Raw genomic sequence first — 14479 nt, forward strand, 5'->3', positions numbered from 1 at the left:
TTCTAAATATCGTCTTGGTGGCCCACTTGGATACCATTACTCCCGTTTACGATCATCTTTTCCTCTCCTCAACTGAATCAACACAACAAAAAAAGTAAAGTAAGTCGATTTAACTACAACCAAAAAGATCACAATTCCACTTCAATAGAAATTTTTTAAACAACACCACTTTTCGGCAGTGGCGCCATTTTGATTAACATTTCAAGTACACCACATCAAATTCAAGGTGCAAATGATTGTTAACTTGTATAAAATCCAACAAAGCGTTTGGGTCGAACCCAAATGGAGTGGTACGTGTTCAAACTCAAGTATGAAGTACAAACATGATCTAATAAGTTATAGGAATAGAAATTATCGAAAAATACATGTAGACAAATCTAAGGGGATGACACGAATGTCAGATGAGGGGGTTGGTTTGCAATTATCTGCTATAACACAATCAAACAAAAAGGTAATAAAAATCTTGTCACGACCCAGGGTTACACCCTAGATGTAATATGGCGTGCGGGGGTCTCATACAAGCCCTTAGCATATAATAAGATAAGATAATAGAAAAGTGCAGAATTTTAAAACATATACAATCAACGTCTTTATAAAACGAACCAGAAGTGTTACTACACTTTTTTCTGAAACCATCTACAACAATACTTTAAATAACTCTTGGGACAAAGCCCATACAATAGTCTCAAAACATGCAAATAAAAGACAAAAAGGAAATGTTGGCTTTATCCTCGATGCTATGAGTACTCACCAAGTCTTCAACTCATTGCACTTGTAGAAACATAGCCTCAAGAATGGAACTCAAATCACCGAATCCTACATTTGATGAGAATGTAGGCAAGATTATGCGTTAGTACAAAAGTACTAAATATGATAGCTATCATAACATCATAAGAGCTAGTCAACATGATACATAATTCATAAGCATAAGAGATAGCTCATGAAACATAAACTACAAGCATAAGAGACAATATCATAATCATAAGCAAAGTCTCCAACATAAGCATCATATAAGCATTAGTCAGCATAAAGCATAGCCCATATACATAGTCAAGACTTAGACCTCATATCATAAGAAAAACCTTTCATAAGTAACCTCCAAGTATACTTGTGCAATGCATGAATAAGACCCCATAATGTCATTCATGCTAAGTATCCCTTTTGGCAATCGTAATCACATTTACCATGTTATGGTCTCGTAATTAGCTTAATTCTCATAACCAATAGAATCTCTCACCTTTAGTCAATCATAATAGAACAACAAAGGCAACTATAGCAGAAAACTATCTAAACATACATCATATAAGAGAACACTTTCTTTGGAAACTTAAGTCAAACTTTTGCAATACATGAATAAGAAATGATAGTCCTACCCATGCTAAGTACCACTTTTAGGTCCTCATACTCATACTTCTTGATTTGTAGACTTGTTCCCCTTTTTAAGGCATTGGAACCCTAGGATATACTTCTTTAAGCACATATTAGTCCATCTTCTTTACTTTTGAACAATGTGAAATACTTACTCTAGTATATCTAAGTTCAGTAGGTTTGAACACTTTGAGATGCTTCTTTATGCATGTCTTAGTTCATTATTAACTTTGAACACTTTGAAGTACTTCTTCAAATATGTCTTAGTTCCATAATAATCTTGTACTAGTTGGGAAAATAACCTTAACCGACATTGGACCAAATGAGCTATCACCTAATACCTTCCGATATTACCCACACCGAGAAGGGTTGGTCTACTTGCCTAAGGTGGAACCGGTTTGTTAGCTTAGTTATACCCACTAGCTAACTTTCCTACGAGGCACATAGTTATGGGATACATAGAGTTCTACTAGGAAACCCGAACTCCACTTGTAAGGGACTGCATATCATGAGATATACTTTGGGAAACTCAGACTCTAATTGTGAGAGTTCGCATCTTGGAAGCCGGACTCAACTAGGTAAAAGCTTCCATCTCAATTCAATATCAACTCGGTGCTATGCACAAATCCCACAAGATATATTATTAAGTTCTTACTTAATTCATTACTTGTGGAGGGATGCCCTTGACAGCCAATCCATGTTTCAAGTGCTTCTATCACTTTATGCCTTTAAATATTCTTGATTCGACATATTAGCTTTACTCTTAAAGCGCTAACAATCAACAATCATGACTACAAGACTTATTCTCAAAGATTTACTTCTTACCAACATCATTCATACCTAGATTTCAAGGCATTCTAATCACATTCTTCAATATCAAGTGATTCTAGTCATAAATCATCAGAAAGGTTGAACTTCCAGCATTACTAGTCATGATCCACCATATGTACTCTAATTCAATTCAATTCATGTCTACAATATTTCATTCATGAACAATTACTACACAAGTCATCAATTCTAGAAGATCATCTATGAATCCTCAGTTTAACCTTTCATGGCATAAACCTACATTACTACAATCTTTTCAATTAGACTAGGGTTAACCATGGAATACATATAATATCAATATTTAATACCAAAACAAGCATAAAAAAGTACTATCCCCTCCCACAATATAGGAAGAAACCCTTGCTAGAATCATGGTCCATCTTCACAATTGGGGGAAATCTAGGGGGCTAAATGGATGGAAGAATCTAAGGATGAATAAGCTATCATACCTCTATTATAAAGCCCTCACTATGCTAGCAAAAATGGAGGAATTTCCCTAACTTGATTCTCTTCTTCTTCTTCTTCTTTGCTTCCTAAAGAGAGAATTTTTTTGGAGGGAATTGGGTCTCTTTGTTGAATTGAAAATAATGATTTAGAATCTCTTAATTGATGGTCTAGTATCTTTATATACCTAATATAATTACTAATAAAATGACCCTAATTAATAACTAATTAATTCTAAAATATTCCCTTAGCCCCTTCACTAACTGACCTAAGGGACAAGGATGCCTCACCCAAGACACCCTGACCCACGGGCCATTGGTGGACCCACGAGACGTGCTGGTCCTCCGTGGGTGGTGTTCTGCAAGTCCACATTAAGGGTCCTGACCCACGACCCCATCAATGAGGCGTTGATCTCACTACAGGGCATGGGTCCCCTCATTGGTGGACTGCCTTTTTTTATCAGATTTGGGGCTGTTTTGCTAGGGTCCACCTCAAGGACCCTTGTTTGGTCCTTAGGGATTGAATGTTGACGTTTAACCCCTAAGTCCGTCATTCTATGTATGGGAAGTAATTTCTACAAGTTTAACCCTCACGTCAAGCTCTAGAACCCTTACCTAATAATCTAGTTTAACTATCTATTTTTTTGGGTGTTACAACATCTCCCCCTTGGGAACAGTCATCCTTGAATGACACTCTAGGCACTTTTTAAGGTCACAATTCTAGACTAGCAACCAATCATGCATACAATTCATCTAAATGCACATAATTAAAGGAGGAAAACTTCAACTCCAAGATAATCTACTCATTGCAACATAAGGAAGTAGGAACTACATCTAACAACCCAAAATGCATGATATTCTATATCTACTCATGTTAAAGGAGGAACTACCATCTCCTAACTAAAACAGGCTCAACATACACTCATGGACCCTGTATGCTAATTACTCAAAAAAAGCATTCATTCACCAAGGAATCCCTCAACCCAAAACTAAGACATGCTCATTTATTCGTCTCATGAAGTTAAATAGGCAACTCTACTCAATGCACTACAACATGGGGTAAACCAATGCATATAAGTCGTTTATATTGAGACCTAAACTTTTTCATGAACATGCATACAAAGAAATCATGACCACACATAAATGCACAATGGCCTTGCTAGCAAGGGACACCATCTCCCCCTTGGGATTAAGCTTATACAAATTCTTCTAACCATAATTCATACTAAAGACAACTTCAAAGTCTAACATATCAAGTCACAAAAGACACAACAATACCAGAATTTAATAAAGCATTAAACACATACCAATAGTCACATTAGGAGGTCACTCTTGATCATTTTGTAGCTTGGAGGACATAAAACCTATTCTTCATTATATATTTATTTAAAATTAATATAAAATATACCCATATAAAAATTGACTTAGAAATAATATTTACTAAATTACCCCTTGCCCACGTGGACTTGCCTAAAAAAACTAAGGCAAAGTTCAAGGGAGCTTGTATGGGCATTGATGTCTTTCACCTTCCTTGAACCCTCACTTCTTCTTTTTTTTCTTTTTTTCAAAATATTTTTTGGTCCAGTGGACCTTTTATTCATTCATAATCCTAAATAATCCACAAAACCAAATAGGAAACAAATTGAGACCAACCCAAATACTTGGTCGGTCCAAAATCTATAGTTTGGGGTTTTTTAGAAACCATCTACATCTTTGTCTCAGTTGCCTCTGGTTGGTGCCTCCATGTCCTTCTCTGCTGAGCTTGCAGCCAAGGTAAGCATTTATCCTGCTCTCCATTGTTACTCCATTTCTACATTTCTAGTTGTTGATGTCAATCCCGCTTCCAAGAAGATCTCTTGAGTCAGGCGCATCGATGTCGGCGATGCAATTCTCAAATCCAAAACACCGGCGATTCTAAAGGTCTCCACAGCACGGAGGTTAGTAGAATTTCTATAGTACGCAACTAAAACTTGTACTATTTCTCCATTTCCGTCCATGTTCTTGCTGCGACTATTATGCAAAAGCTTTTACTTTATATCTAATCTTTGAATGAATGGCCTCTGTTACTCCTCTGTATACTCTGTTGCTTGATTGTTAATTGATCTAGTTCGGATTCTCAATGAAGGAACTTGAGCTTTGTCCATATTCAGAATGCCTCTTCCTTTCGTAGGTAGACTAATTAATGTGTCGAACTGAACCACTCCTACTGCTCCTATCACTGCGTTAGCTACGAAATCCGCTAACTTGTTCCCCTCCCTCAGTGTATGTTGAATCCTTGCTTTGGTGATCTTCATTAATTTTCTACATTCCTCCACCTGTTCAACTCTTTCCCAGGGAACTTTCCAAGAGTTCCTTAGACAGTTAACAATGCTGAGTGAGTCTGATTCCAGCCAAAACCCCTCTAATCCAGTCATTTTTACAGTATCTCAATGCCTCCAATATTGCCATGATTTCTGCTTCCATGTTAGTTCTTAAACCAATATCCTCTCCCTATGCATATACAAGATTACCAAATTCATCCCTAATACAAAATCCATAAGCACTTTGTCCAGGATTCCCTCTGCAAGCACCATCGGTATTCACTTTAACTTTATTCCTTGGTGGTGGAACCCATCTTATGCTTATGGCATGAAGCCTAGGTTTGTAATCACTAAGACATTTGACTATATTATTCCATTCTGTAGGGATCTTTTGTATCCAATGGTATTTCACCTTGATTAAAAGATGTACCTGAACTTTGATATGCTCATTCATCTGATTATAACTGCATTTTCCCCCATGTTTGATTGTGTTCCTTCTCCTCCACAGAGCCCACATTATTATTGCTGGAACTGCTCTCTGAATTGCCATTAGTTTTATGTTAGCATTTTTGGTCCACCATGTGTGATTACTTGTTGCAACTGCATGCTTTCTATGTTTATACCTGCACAATTAGCAAAATGCTTCCATAGCTTGTTGGCAATAGAAGCTGTTAGAAAAAGGTGGGTTATAGTCTCATATTTGCTTTCATGACAACACCAACATTTTGAGACTATCTGTATGTTCATCCTTTGCAAGTTATCATCTGTAGCTACTCTTCTTTTCCACACCCTCCACAAGAAGAAACATAATTTAAAAGGCATTTTGGGATCCCAAATAAATTCAAAGTCTCTTCTTTTCTCCTTTTTCTTCTTCAGACCCTCCCAGGCAGATTTCACACTGAATTCTCCATTTTTTTTCAACATCCACCAAGCTTTATCATTCCTCCCCTCTGTTAACTCTGGCTTAACAGTATCTACTATACATTCTGTTATCTCTTCTGACAAATGATTCAAAAGCTTATATTTATCCCAACTTCCATTATGAATGAACTCTTTGACCTATATTTCTTCTTCCTCAGCATTGTCCCCCTCTATTTAGTATAAAGCCCCTAGCTATGTCCAATTGTCATACCAGAAACATGAGGAACCATCTTTGATTTGCCACCAAATATTATGTTCCACCTCTTCTCTGATCTGCACCATCTTCCTCCAAATATGAGAACCCCCTAAGCTTTTGGACATTATAAGATGGGCTTTCTTGCAGTATTTGTTCCACATAAATGCACTCCAAAGTGAGTTTGCAGATACCCTGAACTTCCACCATAGTTTTGCAAAAAGTGCATTGGATAGGTCATGCAGTGACCTGAAACCCAAACCACCCTCCTCTTTTTGACTGCATAAGTCCTCCCATGCTACCCAATGCTTACACCTTGTACCTGCAATGTTACTCCAACAAAACTTTGCAAATATCATATGTAACTGTTTAATAATCCCTTTAGGTGGATTCATTGGAGTTAAGAGATATAAAGGCATTGATTGGAGCACATGAGCTATCAAGATGTATCTTCCCCCAAATGAAAGTAATTTGTTCTACCACAATAATATTCTCTTTCTTACTTTCTTCAGCAGCTCTTCAAAATGATCTGTTCTTCTTCTCCCATAAAATATAGGACATCCCAAATAGGTGAAAGGAAAAGTTCCCTGACCTATTCCTGTCACTTTCCTAATTCTTGAGCAGTCTGCAATGGGCACTTTCTCATGCAGATATAAGAAACTTTTAGACAAATTAATCAGTTGACCAGAAACATATTCATAGTCTCTTAGCACCTTCATCATCTTCTTTATAGATCTGTGATGTCCAGAACAGAATAAAATGGTGTCATCAGCATATGACAGATGGTTTATGTCTGGGCTCCACTTGGGCATACCATATCCTTTGTAATCAGGTTCCTCATGCAGTTTATTTAAACCCCTTGATAGAACTTCTGCAGCAATGATGAACAAAGTGGGAGACAATGGATCTCCTTGTTTCAATCCCCTGGAGGATTTGAAAAACCCTTGTTTTTGCCCATTAATCAGTATAGAATACCAATTATTAGTTAATAGCCTCCAGACAATATCAATCACTCTCTCCCCGAAACCAAATTTTCTCAACACTTTTGTTAGAAACACCCAAGATACCCTATCATATGCTTTAGCCATATCCAACTTCACTACATTATTATGCAACTTGTTTCTTCTGTTTATGTCCCTAACAATTTCCTGAGCTAACAACACATTCTCAGAGATGCTTCTACCTTTAACAAACCCAGCCTGATTGTTTGAAATAATCTTTGGGAGAATTGGGACAATTCTTTCATGAAGCATTCTAGAGATTATTTTATTAGAAAAGGTACTTAGACTAATTGGCCTTAAATCTAAAAAAGTCACCACTTTTTCTTTTTTGGGTATAAGCACCAAATTAGTGTGAGTAACATACCTTGGCAACTCTTGTCCAACAAAGAATGCCTGCACCATTCTAGTGATATCATTGCCTATGATGTTACAACATTTCTGAAAAAACAACCCAGAGAAGCCATCAGGTCCACTAGTTCTATCTCCATTTAAGGTATCCACCACTACCTTTACTTCATCTTCTGTTGGTGGTTTACTGATTTTTTCATTCTCCTCCTGTGTGATCAAAGAAGGAATATTCTCCAACATGCTATAATCTCGGTCTCCCCTTTCCTTAGTGAATTGCTTCTTAAAAACTTTAACAGCTTCTTCCCCAATTCTCTGTGTCCCATTAATGATATCTCCTTGATCAGTGTGTATCTCTTCTAAATTCATCCTCCTTCTTCTGCCTTTCTATCCCCCTCCTTGAACCAACTCAATCCTGATTTTTGCTTCCAATATTCTTCTTCAAGATTCAAGAATCTAATAAGCTTTGCCTCTGCCTTCTTCAATTCTGCCCTTGAATTTTCATCAGGCCTAACCTCCACTTGAGCTTCTTTTGCCTGAATAATATCCTCTAATGTAGAAATTTGCTGGAAAATATTCCCATATTTTTTATTGCTCCATTCTGTCAGAGCAACCTTTACTTTTTTCATCTTTGTATGTACTTTTGTAAATGGGGACCCTACAAAATCAATCTTCCAATTATCATCTACAATTTTCTTGAACTCTTAGTGTTTTGTCCAGAAATTCAAAAATTTTAAAGGTGTAATCAGTGGTTCACTTTCTATGTTGCATTTAACCAGTAAATGTGCATGATCTGACCCTTGTCTCAGCAGATGTGGTACTTCTGAAGCTGGGAGTAGCTCAAAAAACTTTTGATTGCCCATTACTCTGTCCAATCTTTCAAATATTCAAGCCTCCCCTATTCTTCCATTCCACCATGTATATTTACTTCCTGTGAACTTTAACTCTTCAAGGGCATAACTATTCAAACATTGCTCAAAATCAATAGTCTCTAAATTTGACACTGGTAACCCCCCCCAACTTTTCCTCTTCATTTCGTATCACATTGAAATCCCCACCTACCACCCAAGGCAAATGATTGCCTTCAACAACATTCTCCAAATCTTCCCATAATTCAAGTCTTTCTATTGCACTGCACCTAGCATAAACTGCTGTCATTAGTATCTTCTTTTGACTGCCAGTGTGAGTGAATCTCACAGTAATTTGTTGGATAGTGTCTGATATGATGTGTCCCTCCCACTATTCATGCCAGAATATCCATATTTTTGAAGAATAGTTAACTAGGGCATTTCTTAGTCCTATTCTCCTCCTGTAACTCTCTACTTCTGATGAATTTTGAAATGTCTCAAAGAGAGCAATATATGAAAAGTGATGTCTTCTGTTAAGATCAAGCAATCTCTCAAAAGCATTCTGAGTATTCACTGATCTTATATTCCAATATATGATGTTGTCTATCATAGATCACTAGATGTTTGTCTCTCCCTACTACTCCTTTTTTGCACCTGTAAAGGTACTGTAATCCCTGGTTTAGCTCTTCTTAGTCCACTTCTCAGTCTGTCCAGCTGTCTGGGTGACAAATCACCCTCTTTGCCAATGCTTTTAATGTTTTACTCCATCTCTTCATCCTCCTCCTTGTTCCTTATAACACTAATTTCCTTTGCATTTAGATCTTCTAGCATCTCATTCGTGTCTGCTACTAATTGAACTTCTTTCAAAGGAGTTGAAACCCATGCCACTGGTTCACCAGTTGGATTTATGCTTACACCCCTCTGCACTTCCACCAACTCTTCATGTGAATTCGTTATTTTATTAGTACTCTGAACACTCTTCCCTGTTTCTTGTTCATTGTTTTTGCTCCATTGCTCCCCACTGCTTTTTCCCCATTTCTTCTTACTAATGATCTAACTTGTTCATGGGTGTTTTGATTTGAATCTTTCTTGTTGTTGTCTGTTTGTGATTGTTCTGATTGCATCTCTCTCTGCTTCTCTACTTCTTCCCCTTTATCTTTTTCCTGCCTGACATTGTCCTTTTTTTGTGTGTTTTCTTCACTTTGTCCTTGTTCCACCTCTAGTGCAGTAAATTTGTTCACAGTAGTCACAACACCTTCCTCCTGTGGCCAAATTTTTTTGTTCCACTGTTGTATCACCCCTGTCCTTTTTTGTTGTACTCCCCTACCAAATAAATTTTCCAACCTATGCTCCTTGAATATCTGTTCATCATCATTTTGCTAGCCCTTGATGTCTGTTCCTTTTCTTTTATCATCTTCCCTTCCCCCCTCAAGCACTTTGTCTTTATTATCTTTGTCCTCCTTGGGATATAATTCTGGATGCAAAATATAACAAGCCTTTTCATCATGTCCTTGCAATTTGCAAGTTGTACAATATTTAGGAACATAATCATATTTTATTCTAATCCATTTCTCAACTACTTCTCATGTACTGTATTTCCTTACCCCTATCTTAATCCTTTTAGGAAAATCAGTTAATAAATTCACTTCCACCTTTACTCTTGCACAGCTGGGTCTTGATTGGTTCTTCGTGGCCATATCTACTTGCAGAGGCTTACCCACGGCTGATGCCAATGAAAAAACAACTTCTTTGACAAAAAAAATCGGGGGCAACACTGGGAAAGAGATCCAAGCTATGGCTGTTGTAGTTTATTCCTCCGGGTCAAAAAGTGGGTCCCACTTTAGTGTTCTCATTGGGTAGGACCACCCCGTCTGAGTGATGTAAAAAATTGGCTTTGATAGTAAGTTTACGTAGTCCTCTAGTAGTGAGGCCCTTATCAGCACATATCTATTGCTCAATTAACCAATTTTACATTCTCCTTTCAAGTTACATTGTTTGGGGATTAACGATCTGAGTTCTTGAATCTCCGATCATCCATATGAAAATTTTCCAAGTATGGCATATTGTAGGTTCTCCTTAATTATCATTTGTTCTACTTCCTCCTCCTTCCAAATAATTCTTGGTTCTCCATGCAAATATGTAACAGGTTTTAGCGTTAAAGGGATTGATGGTGTTGACTTCATGATATTTGGGCGTAAGGCTCCCAGAAAATTCTAAGCAGACTGTGGCTGGGACTGGTTGGTATGCGGAGCAACCTCCCCCGATGGAGGCTGTCCGACCAGCATGGCAGCCATGCCACCGGAAGCTATAGTCTAAGGTCGGCTAAAATATCGGTGTTGCTAGGGTTTTTTAAATTAAACCATATATCCTTGAACCCTCACTTGAACTTATACTTTGTCAATTTTTTGGGTCATTTACCTTCCTTTAACCCTCACTTAAACTTATACTTGGTCAATTTTTTGGGGCTATTTATGTTCAAGGGAACTTCTAAAGGAAGTGATGCCTTTCACCTTCCTTGAACTCTCTCTTGAACTTATACTTGGTCAAATTTTGGGCTTTAAGACTAAAATGTTAGGCTCTAGATTTGCCTATTAATTTTCTGGGTGTTACATTATCTTCCTCTTGGGAACATTCATCCTCAAATGACACTAGAAACACTTTACGAAATTAAATACTCAAGAATAGCAACCCATCATGCATGAAACATCATAATCAATGCACAAAACAAGGAGAAAACATCAACTCCATCTAAATATGCTCAATGCAACACAAGGAAGTAGGAACTACATCTACAAAACCATTAAGCATCAAAACTTTAACATTTCTCATATCATTGGAGGAAATACGTTCTCCAACTCACAGCATGCTCAACATAACATAATGAAGTAAATTATGCAATTATTCTCTCAAGCACATTTGAGCATGTTCAATAATTAATCTCATGAAGCATATAAGTAACTCATACTAAATGCACATCAACATGATCAATAAAAATATCATGAAAACTCATTTTCTCATTAAACATGAATTCATCAAAAACATGGATAACAGAAGGAGACTATGGAAACACATAATCACACATTACTCCAAAACATGAAACAAGCCACAAGGATCTCTTTGTATTAGGATTGAATAGGAATAGAAGAAAGTTATAAGGATATCGGAACTCTCAACAACCTTACTATCCAAACATACCATCTCCACCTTGGGAGTAAACCCATACTAAGGCTAACATCAAAATAACATATGGACCTTAATAAAACATTCACAACTTTAAGAAATTATCAACATACCGGTGCCTTCATCCGGAAGAGCTCCTTTGTCCACTCTAGTAGCATCTTCTCCTAACTCAATTTCTACGGAGACCCGTAGAAACTTGTATTCCCACCGCATAACAATTCAACTCAAAACATATCTAAGTTGGAGTCCCTCAAATCATGTAGTAAATACCAAATCATTATCGATAATATATGCAATCCCAGTAACTTAGAGAATCAGCAGAGATTTTATGCTATCAATCATTATGTGAATGGGTACAAATTTTGATAAAATAAATGAGGAGTTCGATTACCAACCTTTGGTGCTGATTTAGATAGTACTGATGTGCTAGGCGGCAATGCGATCCAAATGAGAGCACAATCCAACACTTAAGATACTCTAAAAGTGCAAGAAATAAAATGCTAGAGTGCGGGTGTGAGTTTGATAGGATGAAGCAATGAGGGAGAGTGAATGAAATGGACATTTTAAACTCGTGGCTTGCAAAAAACCGTCCAGTTTCCGCCCATTCGGTGATGTTAATCAATTCTCCCATTCACTCGGTGAAGCGCCAAGTGTCTACTTTCTTCGCCAACTGCAACAGGATCTGCAGTTCATGTGAGGATTCCAATCGAAGATTTTCATCAAGATCACCGACATTATCGGTGATACGCCACTAATTTTCTTCAGACCGGCGAGTTTCATAGAATCCAAGCTGACAGTGCCTTGAGTCAGACGACGGAAAGAATCGTGTTCGCCGATCCGCCAACTGGATCTGCTGCTTGCCTCCATATGCTATTTCAATCAACTTCCTTACTTTAACATGTACAATCAACACAACATTATTCTACTAGTAATTAGGAAATACTAAAAGGGTTTTGGGTTGCCTCTCAAACAGTGCCTTAGTTAACGTCCTGGCACGACGCAAATCCATCTTCAGACCTCACTCTTGGGGTTAGCCATAGTATCACTAGGAAAACCAACTTATTGTCTCTGATTGAGATGAGACGAGATATGAACTATTTGGGTTTCTAACTGCTTGATCGAAACTGAATGAAAGGTGACAGTTTGGCTAAGCGTAGACACATTTTCTTTCATACCTTTCAGCATTTTCTCTGACCCTTCAACTTTGTTTAGGATACGTGAGAGCATATTCTCGGACCTACCACCTTCCAAATCATTGGGCTTCTAACGCTCGTGGGGAGGCACAATCTATCCTTCTCCCCATCCTTCCAATTTGGATTCTGGTCCCTCCATTCACGATCTTGATCCTTGCAACTATCGTCTTACCCCATCCTTGATTACCACCTTGCCTTGGGTTGTTTGAACGATAGCCCCCACCTTGGTTAGCCAGAAAATTTACTTCCTCGTCATACATGGATTCAAACTTCATCTCCAAAGGATACACACTCCGGACTCCCACAACGTTGACACCATGGGCACCAACCACCATGACATTTTTGGATAAAATGTCAAGCTGCGTCATGATCTTGGCCATGTTTTGGTTTCTCTCATTATTTTTTTCAACCTGTTCCCTAGATAGCTGAAATGGGACCGGCGAGACCTGGTCTTCGCGAATGTACCAAGTCATGTTGATGGTTGTCATACCATCGAGAAGTTAAGTTGTTGCTGCATTAGGCCTCCGGGTGATAGTTAGTCAGATACACATTTATTTACCGAGTCTACACTCCGATAGAAGTATTGAAGGAGTACATTATCAGGTAGACCATGGGTTCGGCATTGTAACACCAATTTCTTAAAGCGGAGCCAAGTTTCGTGTAGAGGCTCTCCATTCAGACACTAAAAACTTTGGATGTTATCCCGAATAGTCATCATCTTCGAGGGAGGGAAAAATCGCACATTAAATGCGGTGACCAGCTCCTCCCACGAAGTGATCGAGTTACATGGCAACTCAGCTAGCCACTTGCATGCCTCCCCCCATAAATGAGAAAGGGAATAGTCTTAATCGAACTGATTCATGAGAGATGTTCTTGAATGACAAAGGTCCACAAACATCTACGAAGTTTCTAAGATGCTCATGTGGATCCTCATGAGCTAATCCACTAAAGAGTCCCTTTTGTTGCAAGAGTTGCAACATGGTGCTTGTTATGTGGAACACCGCATTTCCCTCTGCTGGAGGTAGACGGATGGCCCAAACACTTCCCATGAGATGTAGATCATTGATGATGGGCTCTTGGACATCGTTGAGGTTGCCAATGTCGTCCTGATGGCCCATTTGGCTCCCGTTACTACCGTTAACACTCATGCTTTATGAAATATTCACACACCACACAAACAAAACTAAAAAATAGGTAAGTAGACTACCACTAATAAGAAAAAATATTTTAATAATCTAGAATTCTCAAATAACACCACTCCCCGGCAGTGGTGCCATTTTGATGCTTATGGTGACCAACGACACTAACCTACGATATGAGTGTCTATGATCATCAATAATATAGTAACCCAACTAAAGGTTGTGGTCGTGTCCCAAGGGAGTGGTTTTCAGAATTGATAAAAAAATAAAGTCTAGTTCTAATTAGTCGTAGCTAAAGACATTAATGAGTAAAAAGATAGTAAATAAAAGGGGGTGACACGAAAGTGTCAAATATCAATTGGGGTTTTGCCACAAGTAGTAAAAACAACAAAAATAACAATAAAATCAAGTATGGGGAAAAGTTCTTGGGGTGTGACCGCAATACAAGTTGAGATAAATGGTTGGGTACATGCCTTCGATAGGAATTTTCCAAGAAAATAGTGACTCGGCTAAGCTTTAGATGGAAATAAGTTCCCTCTTGGGCAAATTATCCCGTTTCAAATGCGTTACTCTCGGACACTCAGTTGCCACATGAAGGCCAGCTACGCCTTACCCCACTCACCCTCTCGAGCTGAGTGTTAGGATATGGGACTAGGGCTCACCCTCTCGGGCTGAACCTCATGTCGACCCACTCCTTAGGCCATCAGTCTAGTGGTCTTG

This window comes from Solanum tuberosum, unplaced genomic scaffold (genome assembly GCF_000226075.1).
Source record: "Solanum tuberosum cultivar DM 1-3 516 R44 unplaced genomic scaffold, SolTub_3.0 scf00463, whole genome shotgun sequence".
NCBI classification, from domain to species: domain Eukaryota; kingdom Viridiplantae; phylum Streptophyta; class Magnoliopsida; order Solanales; family Solanaceae; genus Solanum; species Solanum tuberosum.